The sequence below is a fragment of the Chelonia mydas genome, chromosome 3, assembly GCF_015237465.2.
Source record: "Chelonia mydas isolate rCheMyd1 chromosome 3, rCheMyd1.pri.v2, whole genome shotgun sequence".
NCBI lineage: Eukaryota > Metazoa > Chordata > Testudines > Cheloniidae > Chelonia > Chelonia mydas.
The window spans coordinates 36487688-36500605 of NC_057851.1; positions in this window are offsets into that span (position 1 = coordinate 36487688).

Sequence of the window (12918 nt, forward strand, 5' to 3'; positions counted from 1 at the left end):
ATACAATTAGATGTGGTGGAACTCATCTTTGATACTGAGAAATACAGTCTGTTCTGCCTAAATCTCTCTCTGAGTAAGAATGATTCTTAGGTGTAGCTGCTGCCTAAAGTTATAGCTACACAAGCGAACACAAACCAAATCATTACAGGTAAGTGGGGGAGCATGGGTCTGATGAAATATTTATGAGCATGAAGGAAAGGTTTGGGCTGCATATTTATTTTGTACCCCAGTCACTCAGCTATAAGGTTGATTTTTTCATAATTTCTATTATATTATGCAAATCACTTTCCCCTTGAAATATTTTTCTGCTAAAGAATGTTAATTTCTATTCAATCAGCTAAACTGCATGTTTGATATGAGTCCATATGTTTCTGCTAATGTACTCTTCCAAAAACCACTTGTATAGTTTAGCACTCTGAAAATAAATACAATCATTTCCAACATTCATTTTCAGTGTAATTAGTTGCCTGAAGGCATTGGTAGATCAGTTTTCAGTGGAAGAAATGTAAAAATGAATAGCTATACTGGTTCTCAACCAAATATTCTCTCTACATGTGAATGTCTGGATAGCTCTTTAGGAAAAATCCTTGCTGGAACCAGTCTTGATCGGTAAATATTCATTTATTAAACTAACAAACCAATGAAAAAAGTAATTCACATCATAAACTCATAATTTGGATGGTAAATTCTTCAGACAGGAACACAGGGATTAATTCTGATCTCTTTTACACAGGCTTTACAGTCATGTAACTCCATTATATTTACTCTGGATTTACACCTCTGCAAGAGAGGAGAATCAGATAAATTGTCTTTTATCTTTAAAATTCCACACATTTATGCATCTGTATAAATAAATTAAAACAATCATCACCATAATAAAATCAAGAGAATGTATGTAGCAGTTTTTGTCAGGGTAGGTGAGAGGAGCAAATTACAGTCAGAATATTCAGTTCTGAGCGTAGCTCCTCCTACAGTCATAACTACTTTCTCCCCCAAGTTTTATAGAACTTTTCACTCATTTCACCAGTTGATTCACTCACTTTAAGGGGGGAAAATACCACATTATAATATCAGCATAAGCACTATTCTGCAGAGTTTTCCCTAGCAAATTTATCATGAATGCACAATGCCTTTCAAATGTATGAAAAACTTGCAATCCCTTTTAAAAATGCATAGGTGCGTCTGATCTCAGTTACAGCCTTGTAAAATCCAAAATAACTGCACTGAAAGTAATGGAGATTCACACTGGTGCATCCGATGAAGTGAGCTGTAGAAAGCTTATGCTCAAATACATTTGTTAGTCTCTAACAGACCCATCAGTTACCCTGATCAAATTTTTCAAAACACCCAATGACAATATAAATGTAACAAAAATTAATCAACCTCTTTATATTGAACAAATTGCTTTTTTAAACTGTTTTTATATATTATACACTATTTTTATATACCTGAAAGAGGGGAAGAGAGAGCATAATGTACATACAAATCTATCTAGCTTCTATCCCAATTAGTGTATCTAATAACTCATTTTCAGAGAGAAATCAAATAATTTTGGTTATACAAAGGAAGGTTAAGATATAGATATTCAGGCCTGTCTGTAAAGGCCTATACTCTAAGAATTTAGATGTATTCTTATCACTTAGCTAGTTATAGAGGTATAAAAGAAAGAATCAAAATCACTGTCTGCCGGTGTAAGGGCCTTCTCTCACTGTGACAGTCTGAGGCCCTGTTCTTAGGCTAAGGCCTTTGGCTAAGCAGCAGAGGCAGCCATAAACTGGGAAGCGAAGGGTCACATCCTCACATTCCAAACTAGTCACATTGAAAGAAGGTGCTATTGGGCTGTTAGGAACACAATCCTGTCCTGATCATGCCTATCGCCTCCAGAGAAAGGGAAGTGCCTAGAAGATGTAAAAGGAAACTTAGTTTGATAGCATCCTGTCTGGCAAGAACTCACTTATCAATAGCTGGGATGTGAAATCCCCATTTCTTTGTTGTTCTGTCACTGTAGTCCCCATTTCCCTATTGTTTGTCTGTATAATCTCTGTCTGGTTCTGTGATTGTTTCTGTCTGCTGTATTATTAATTTTGCTGGGTGTAAACTAATTAAGGTGGTGGGATATAATTGGTTAAATAATCACGTTACAATATGTTAGGATTGGTTAGTTACATTTCAGGAAAATGATTGGTTAAGGTATAGCTAAGCAGAATTCAAGTTTTATTATATAGTCTGCAGTCAATCAGGAAGTAAGTGGTGGAAATGGGAATGGGGGTGGGGAAATTGGAATCATGTTTTGCTAAGGGGGGGGGGGGTGGGAACAGGGACACAGGTAAGGCTGTGTGGTGTCAGAGCTGGGAAGGGGGACACTAAGGAAGGAAACTGGAATCATGCTTGCTGGAAGTTCATCCCAATAAACATTGAATTGTTTGCACCTTTGGACTTTGGGTATTGTTGCTCTCTGTTCATGCAAGAAGGACCAGGGAAGTAAGCGGGTGAAGGAATAAGCCCCTAACATCTTGGTGCCATGACTTGGATACATTGGGTAGGTGAGTGGCAGCCTGTAAGTTCCCCTCCCCAACAGTCCATGCAGCTGCTTGGAGGGGGTATCGCGAACTCTCGTGATGGTAGTTGCAGGTTCTGGCAAGCCAGGGTAAAGGATTTTTTGGATAAATGGATAAGGAAGAACCAGGGCCCATACCAGGTGCAGGGGTCAACCTGGGATAAGATTAAAAGGACATGGAGGAAGTGTTAGGGGACCCAGAGGGATAGGGGGTGGCTGAGGAGGCCACCATCCTTGGTATATGGGTAGTGGAAGAAGGTCCCTGCCCAATGGGGACTGAATGCCTTCCAGGGAAAGGAGGCACTTCTGTCTGCTTGTGAGAGGTTTGAAGTAAGGGCAGCATTATGGGAAGCTGCCAGTAATCTTTCAAGTTTGGTGCTGCTTCAGCAAGGGCTGCTGAAGTGTTGTAAATTAGTTAGGGTGGTTAAAGATGATTTTGCACAACAGGGTTTAAAGTCGAAAGTAGAGTTAACAGACTACCTTTAGAGACTGGAGCTGGAAGTTGGTCCTAGGGGAGTGGAGAGGGAAAATTAAAAAAAAAAAGGTTTCAAAGTGCAAAATGGCAGGGTTTGCAGGAGCAGGTAACAATCCCTACTCTTCTCCCAGAGACAGGATGAGAACCTGGGGATAAGGGTTCCCAACTGTTGCAACCCAGGGAGCCTACTCTTGGCTCAGAGCTAACTATATCCTTTTCTTCTTTTCCTTCTTCTTTTTCTCGGTTTACTTAATTTGCTGCTGGTAGCCGATATTTTAAACTGACCTGACAGGCTTAATTGGTTTCTTTCCACCTCTTCCCCCTGCCTTTCCACACTTTTATTTTTCTGAAGTTTTAATGGAGGGTACTTTGGACACTTATGTGAAATGTTTTTGGTTTTTTGGACAAAGTATGATAGAGGTCTGCTGTATTCCACTGGAATTTTTGAAGTAAAAGATCCATGGGTATCCATGGAGACAAATGTTTTACTGCCTCTTTGAACAGTCTCAAGGTAAAGACAGCACAGGTTAAGGCAGCTGTGTGGAAATAATTGTAGTTGGTGGCTAAGTTGTTACAGACAAATTGCACCTACCTTAAACAACTAAATGTAGGAGTAAGTGATTTAAAGAAGTGAGTGAAAAGTTACAAATAGCTTTTGCAAAAATTGATAATACAGGGTTTGCAGGAAAGTAAACATTTGGGAGTTGTGAAAATGATAAAAGGGAACTATTGTGAAGATGTTAAGAGTAACAGTTGTGGTGTTACAAGAAGGAAGTTTTTGTTTAATGATAAAACCCAGTTATATAAATGTAACTGTATGTGCAACTCTGTGCAGTCACATTGGATGGAAGCTTGGCAATTAAATTATCCAAGGGGGTCAAGTAGAGTGGCTACTACCACCACTATGCTTCCGTCCCCAGAAGCCTTTACAGCTATTCTGAGGAAAATGGGCCCTTTTCCCACAGAAATGGTCTATAAGGAACTGCTGCAGGCAGCAGGCAAAGAGATAATCTGATCAAAATTATTTGACTATTGGGTCATGTAATCAAAATCACTAAAGGAATGTAAGGGGTTTCTATTGGAACTTAACTTGGCTGCCCCTGGTTGTGTCTAGTTGTACAAGATGGGAGTTAATTCAGGTACAGTTGTGTAAAAGAGTAATCGCAGTGCAAGAAACGTTAGGCAAAAGAGAATTTTGTGTGTGCACAGGTAAAAGAAAAGGAAAAGGGGAGGAATGATGGGAACACTAAGCCTTGGGATGGCTCTGGGGGATCAGATTGTTGCTTTGGTGGGTGTGCATAAAAACTCTGTGGGCACGGGGGAGGCAGTTACACCTTGTGTAAAATTAATATGGCTAATATAATGTTATGGAGGTTAAACTATGGAAGGAATGTTCATTTTCCCAGGACGTGTGCAGTGTACATTGGAAAAGGGTAAAAGAAATGCAAACAAAACATGGTACTTAAATAAAATCCTATTAGGGCTCCAAAAGGGGCCACAATAGGTTGTGCTTTCTTTTTCAGATCTTTGTGTGATTTGGAGCAGGAGGTGAAAGTGGAAAGTAATCAGAACTCTAGTGGAAGTGGATTGTGTCCCTTTTAAGACCATCTCTTAGCTGCTAATAGCTTTGGATCCAAAAGCAAGCTAGAAAGCCTTGTGTAAATGCAAATTACCTAGCTGATGCAAATAATAAATACATCTGGTCAGCAAACAAGTTACTAGAAGACTCAGATTATGGCCCTCCAGGAAAGGGAGGTGAAAAAAACAAGTCAAGCTTGAAAATAAGGGGAATAGATTAACCCTAAAGTGTGTGTGTGTGTGTGTGTGTGTGTGTGTGTGTGTGTGTACAGTGCAGAAATCTAAAGCTGTGTCTCAGCTATTACCTGAGAATAAACTTAATGCTTGGTACAGCAGAGAAACTGTTGCAAACCTGGTCAGTTGTACAAGAGGGGAAACTGAGGTACACCATCTCATGAATTTCATAAATGACCAGTGAGTGGGGTAATTCACTAGCCTGACTATAGAACAAAATAAGGACAGCCTGGAGGTAATTCTTCTGTTTTTCCAACAATTAGCATGGAAATTTGTAAAAGAAAGTGGTATTATTATTAAGCAATAATCTGTCCCCACCAGGGGGGTGGAAATTATTTCTTTTGTTTTTCAGACACTCTACAAGCAAGCTGGCGCTAGAGGAAAAATAACCCAGAATACCATGGATCTATGTTTTGTGTTGTTTGTCTGTGGTGTTTGTCTTGTTGCTAACATTGTTGTGTTTCAATAAACAAAAAACCTCATGATGTGGGTGGGGGATGGCTTCAAAAGGCTGACCTTGGGGGGCAGATGTGTATGGGAATGCAAAATGCTCAACTAGGAGGCCAGCACCTGTGTAATAGCTACCATGGTACCTGGAAATGGAACAGCAACTAAGGTGGTCCCAACAAGCCCTATGGAAATAATGAGAAGGGGAGGAGCTCACTGGGAATCAATGGAGGGGTATGCAAAATGGTGTAAATCAAGAGAAGATGTTTGGATGTGCCCCTCTCCTATGACTATGGAGGAGCAGAATCAATGGCCTATGCAAGGGGCGGACAATTGGGTGTTCTGTATATAAGGTGTTTTGCTGGGAATGTACATATTACTGGGGGCACAATTACACCAGCCCATAACCAAACTACACCCATCTACATGCTTATATCTGGACTGTGGTGCACAGATGGATCTGTGAATCTTATTGCCATAAATAATCAAACCAGGGCATACTGCCTGATTCCATATCAAGTGGTTAAACTGGTTTGGACAATATCCCATTTCTCTGTGAACATTCAATGGACTTATGATATGGACAAAAGCACACAAAACCTGCAGGGGCAGCTTGTTGCAACTGCCAGCAACTGGACACATAAGATCTTGACCCTGTCAAAGGAGGAGAGGCAGTGTTTTGGTGATGGCTTAAATGTTGGACCATACTGCAGTGATCAGGACTCGGTGTTGCTGTGGATTTTGTATTGTTAATTGTACTTGTGTCACATTGCATATGGAGATAACCTATAAGTAATGTAGTAAGCCCTACCCACCCTGCAGTGTACTAGACAACCCGGACTCAACCTTCTCGGGCCCACTATAATGGGAAGTCTGGAACGCTAATTGGAATAGGTGTGGTATGCCCATACGAGAGAAGGTGCAGGGCACTATACTACACAAGGGGCAGTGGGACAAATGGAATATCGACACCTTCCACCTTGATGCCTGGCCCTATCAGGAAATGTGTCACCATATGTCCTATGCTTTTCCGGGGATACCTGGGCAGGAGGATCCCAAAAGAAAAAAAAGGGTGGAATGTTAGGATATAGATATTCAGGCCTGTCTGTAAAGGCCTATACTCTAAGAATTTAGGTGTATTCTTATCACTTAGCTAGTTATAGAGGTATAAAAGAAAGAATCAAAATCACTGTCTGCCGGTGTAAGGGCCTTCTCCTACTGTGACAGTCTGAGGCCCTGTGCTTAGGCTAAGGCCTTTGGCTAAGCAGCAGAGGCAGCCATAAGCTGGGAAGGGAAGGGTCACATCCTCACATTCCAAACTAGTCACATTGAAAGAAGGTGCTATTGGGCTGTTAGGAATACAATCCTGTCCTGATAATGCCTATCACCTCCAGAGAAAGGGAAGTAAGCGGGTGAAGGAATAAGCCCCTAACAGAAGGTAATAAATAATTAGAGTAAAAAATATATATGCCTCGGTGAAGTCAGGAATAATAAGTTACTTTCTCTATGATACTTTGCTAAATCTATAATGATAATAAATGAAAAAAAAATATATATATATATATATGTGTGTGTGTGTGTGTATATATATAGTGCTTTCTAAATATACAAGACCCCTGCCAAGAGGAATTTAGGTTCTATTATAGCTAGATGACATGAATTAAGATAGCAAAGCACAGGAAGAGGGAATCTAGTGGGGTGAAAAAATGGCAGAATTTGAGGAAGTGCAATTGGACAAGGAGTTGCAATGATGAGAACCTGAGCAGGATAAAACAGTCAGAACATTTTCAGTAAATTCTGATAGAAGGTAGTAAAAGTGCTTGATTTTTGTCAATGATGTACAATGTACATCTACTTCATATGTATTAGAATATGTGAAAAGGAGAGGAAAGGTACATCCACAGATATTTCAGGCAGGTATGATATTTTCATGGTACCAAGCAGAAAAACCTGCCACTAACAGCTAAATAATTGTGTCATTTAAGCACTTTGTATCTATCTTTAGAATGCTTTGAAAATTTCAAGTCTGAGGGGTCATGCTGTGAGCAACCAAATGAAGTTCCCAGAAGGGATATCATTTTTATTTGACAAGCACATATCAGTCAACTACTGGGAATCTTGTAGGTATGCCAGTCTCCTATGTAACGCTTCAACAACTGAATTGATTTTCTTAGTTTCCTCATTGCCTTGGATTTCTGACAAGCCAACAGTAGTGAAAAATATTCAAATAAGGATTCTTGAAAGTGTCTAGATTGCCAATTTTACTGAAAGGAATTGACTCCATCTGTATTTGCTAGCGATGCTCCTTACCTTGCTTTTGTCCATTTCATCTACAGCCAATAATCTTTACAAATTGCAATGGGTGGATGTTGGCAACTGTAGAGCTATTCTGTCCCCAGACAGACCACTGGTTGAAAGGACATAGTGGATTATAGTGGAATCAGCCTGTTTTTGTGTATAGTTAAATTACTTAATTTTCATTGCATTGTATGGAAACACCTGATATTTTAATGTAGGAAGATGCAAGGGTATACACCCAGATTTGAGGTCTCCCTAAGGTCAGTTGTGAACTTGGGTTTTTCATCTCTCTCTCATACCGCACTCATTACCAGTTATTTGAGTGCCTGCATAGCACAAGAGCTATCACATGGGTTTCATGCTGCCAAGAAGTTACTGAAGAACCTGGCGGGGTGCCTCCAAGTAATAAAAGACTGGGCTATTCTAGTCTCCTCATTATTTCCTCTCTGGATGTTTCTGAGATGTTAATGGATCTGATCTCTTTTTAGATTAGGACAGCAAGTTTCATATATCTGAGCATCTTCTTTAGAATATGCTATAATTGAACACATTCTTCTCTCTTCTCATGTGAGTAGCAGACAATGAGATCATCCTTTGAGGGCAGTCTCTTGCTTTAAAAAATCATCACCAAATAACTACCTCTGTTAAGAAACCACTTTTGTAAGTTCACTGAGTGATTGCTTAAGGCAAGTTTCCCTTCATAACTAGTTAACAGATAACCCTTTTTGTCTTGCCAGGCTCCAAGACTTGTGGGCCACAAATACCTGCAGAGGGAATACAGGTTTTAAACCACAAGTAGGGATGTGGGGACAGTTTCTGGAAGCACAGATCTCCCTCCTCTGCTGAAAGCAGAAGGGACCTCCCTGTTCCCTGGCTTACCCACCCTGCAGTGTACTAGACAAACCGAACTGAACCTTCTCGGGCCCACTATAATGGGAAGTCTGGAACACTAATTGGAATAGGTGTGGTATGCCCGTACGAGAGAAGGTGCAGGGCACTATACTACACAAGGGGCAGTGGGACAAATGGAATATCGACACCTTTAGCAGAGATCTGTCACAGCTCCTGCTCCTCCTTTACTGATTTCATGAGAGCTCCCCTTCCTGGTGCACTCTTGATTGACTACTCACCACAAAAATCCTATCCAAAAGGATCATCTTTATTTGGTAGGTTTCATCGTCTTGTGGCAGATAGAATCATAGAATATCAGGGTTGGAAGGGACCTCAGGAGGTCATCTAGTCCAACCCCCTGCTCAAAGCAGGACCAATCCCCAACTAAATCATCCCAGCCATATCACTTGTCAAGCCTGACCTTAAAAACTTCTAAGGAAGGAGATTCCACCACCTCACTAGGTAACTCATTCCAGTGCTTCACCACGCTCCTAATGAAAAAAGTTTTTCCTAATATCCAACTTAACCTCCCCCACTGCAACTTGAAGTTGCAACTTTACAATCTAAGTCCCCAAAATAAGGCATAAGCTGTGTATGGGCTCTCTGCATAGGGGTGAACTTAACTCATAGGTATATCTGCACTTGAATTTTTAGTTGTGATTTTATACATGCTAACTAACATGATTGTGAGTAATACTGTATACACTACATAAAGGTTTGTTCCTGGACCCACCATTTTTCCCTGTCATGTTTAACCTTAGCTGCAGCTGTAAACTTGTGTCCTGTCTCTACTAGAACTTAAAATCATGTTGATCAGCATGTTAAAAATGACTAAAAATTCAACATACCATACAGAATGCAGGCGGCAACATATCAGATGTCTTCTCCCTTTGGGAAGGACCTCTTGGTGTCTCCCTTTCACTGGAACTCTGGATCTCCACCTGCTCAGTCATCTCTATGGCACTGGATATATAGCACCCTTTTTTTGTGAGGTGACTGCAACCCATCTGAGTATCTCAGAGCAATGGTTCAAGCGTCTCATCACTGTGCCACATGCCTTGCTGTTCCCAATATAAGAATATACCTAAGTGACAAGTATTCTTATTATCACCCTCAGCTACGCACAAATACACAGAGTCCATGAATAAGTCTAAATAAACTGATATTCAAACTCTTACCTAAGAAATTGAAAATCCTAGATCAGAAATACATATGCTTTGAGCAGTTTCAAATTATGTATATGCAATTGGCTTGTAAGTGTTGTCAGCGCTAACATTTATTCTCCCTTGTTAGGCTAGTTTGAGGGAGATGATTTGTTGCCTTGTAAAAGCTCAGCGTAAACATACAGGGGTGGTTTTACACATTATAGGAAATGGTTTCATTATGGCAAGAGGTTTTATGGTTCCATTATGGCAAGAGGCACCAAATATCTAAGCTGAACATTGGTGGGGCTGGTGGCCCACTAGAAGAGAAACTGCATTTTTTAGTATCTGTGGATCACACATATTTCCATAAATGCTGTTGCTTTCTATTTGCTTTGCAAAAGCATATTGAAATAATAATATTGGAGAGGAAACTGTAAAGGATAAACCTGTAAAATATATTAGCTGTGAGCTTGGCAAACAAAAATGTATTACTTGAAGCAGCAAGTTCTGTCTCATGTTTAATTTTTTGTTACACTGCAGCTGTGCTCTTCTAATAGCTTTAGTTCTTTACTTAGTATTTATATTTCTTTAGCATGGACATTTATTTAAAATGTTGTAAATGTTGCATTAAGAACACCAAAAATAAATTAAACAAATCTAATCCTCTATGAAAGGGTTTTGAATTTTTTTCATAATGTGGACTAATATTCCCTCTTTTATATAGTCACTTTATGCCCCTCCCTCTGGTAGTGCTGGAACAATTATTATAGTGGGGGGCTGAAGGCAGAAACCAAGTATTCGGATTGTTGTTACTACTTCAAGCCAGGGGGTTATTACTATTTCAAGCCCCAGCACCCTATTTCCAGCACGATGCCTTCCCCCCAGATACTGACAAATGCCTTGGACCAAATTTGAACTTTTTTGTTTTCATTTCAGAAGTTTTCCTCTATCAAGCAAAGATTTATAGTTGTATAGACTTGCAGTAACATTTTCAAAAACATCTATGTGACTTAGAAAAAAGAAAAGGAGGACTTGTGGAACCTTAGAGACTAACAAATTTATTTGAGCATAAGCTTTCGTGAGCTACAGCGAAAGCTTATGCTCAAATAAATTTGTTAGTCTCTAAGGTGCCACAAGTACTCCTTTTCTTTTTGCGGATACAGACTAACACGGCTGCTACTCTGAAATATGTGACTTAGGACCCTAAGTCTTGTTTTCAAAAGGGACTCCGAAATCACTTCATTGCTTTTGAAAATGGTACCTTTTTTTTCAATCTGCCTTTCCTGTATGTTTGTATATTGTATGTTTATGAAAAAATTAAAATTCTTTATGCAAAAATAAAAAAAATCAGGACAATTATGGTATATTTGGAGTAATAGTAAATAAGGTTCAAATTCTATTGATCAGCTACATGGGTATAAATTAGCAGAATTTAGCCAAGCAATCCTGGGGCAAATTAGAAAAAAAACTGTGGTCTTTAACAATAAATTAGATGGTGCCTTTCCTGAATCTACTTTATTGGAAACAAATACTTAACAAACAAACAAACATCACTCTGCCTTTGCTGCTGGATAGTGGGCAGAGAACTGGATGTTAATTAGCAGTAACATGCAGAGCACAAGGTCTGATTCCAGCCAACATATACAGATACTGCAGTGTCACACGCCACTGAGCTCACAGGCAGCACTCAGTCTCACTGAACAAAATCTACTAAAGAAACAAGTGGGAAAAATGCTCATCTTCATTTTGAACAGTTCATTATTATATTCTCTACTGAACTTAGTTTTTCTGCACCTCAGGGGTTCTGATTCACATCATATTTGGAGCCAGTGGGAGTCTTTTTATTGGCTTCAGTGAGGTTTCAATCAATCCCTATAATATTAGTAATGGAGGGTGTTTAAACAGTCTGCATGGATGATTATACAATAGTATATAGCTGATTTGCGACTGCTAATAGCAAATGTCCCTCAATGACTGGTGATGGGACACTAGATCGGGAGGGCTCTGAGTTACTGGGAAGAATTCTTTCCTGGTTTCTGGCTGCTAGGTCTTGCTGAAATGGTCAGGGTCCAACTGATCGCAATATTTAGGGTCAGGAAGGAATTTTCCTCCAGGTCAGATTGGCAGAGACCCTGGGGGTGTTCACCTTCCTCTGCAGCATGCAGCATGGGTCACTTGCAGGTTTACACTAGTGTGATTGGTGGATTCTCTGTAACTTGAAGTCTTTAAATCAAGATTTGAGGACATCAGTAACTCAGCCAGAGGTTATGGATCTATTACAGGAGTGGATGTATAGGTCTACAATGTACAGGAGGTCAGATTAGATGATCATGATCGTCCCTTCTAGCCTTAAGGTCTATGAGTTTATGACCAGAGCCCTCAAGACTGGGTCCAGAGAAAGAGAACAAAATGAGTTCCAATCAGATCTGCTGGCTCAAAAACCTCTTGGCATAGAACAGCTGATCTAGAATGCCCCTTCACAATCTACCTCATCATCCAACCAAAAGTTGTTTGTTTGTTTTTTTTCTGGGGGGGGGGGGGGAGCAGAGAAAAAGAGGTAATACCACTGAGATTTTTTTGTGGTAGCACCAGCCTTGAAATATGCAAGAGGTCCTTTTCCTTTCCTCTAGCGATGTTGGTAGCCCCAAAAACTCTCCAAAAGACTGGATAGATGGTGAAGTTGAAAAAGGGTACTGAAGACACTGAGGGGATGAGGAGCTCTGTATACCAGAAGCTGTGAAGAGCGACAGGGGATGGATCACTTGATGATTACATGTTCTGCTCATTCCCTCTGAAGCACCTGGCATTTGGCCACTATCAGAGGACAGGATACTGAGCTAGATGAACCTTTGGTCTGACCCAGTATCATACATGCTGGAACTAGGGGTGCTGGCTGTGCTCCCACACCCCCTCTCTTGAAGTGATTTCCTAGTTCAATGGCTCTCAGCACCCCCACTATACAAATTGTTCCAGTACCCCTGCCCAGTATGGCCATTCTTATGTTCTTATGAGCTGCAGTAGGTCAGGAAAAAAGAGGAGTACTCCCAGAAACTACCCATAGGCCCTTCATTTCACCAAAGAGAGTGGACTGAATACAACAGCATCATGGGGCTCCAAGCAACTATGCTGATGGTCACATAAACACCACCCTATACCGGAAACCTACTGACCGCTATACTTACCTACATGCCTCCAGCTTCCATCCAGGACATATCACACGATCCATTGTCTATAGCCAAGCCCTAAGATAAAGAATTTGCTCCAATCCCTCAGACAGAGACAAACACCTACAA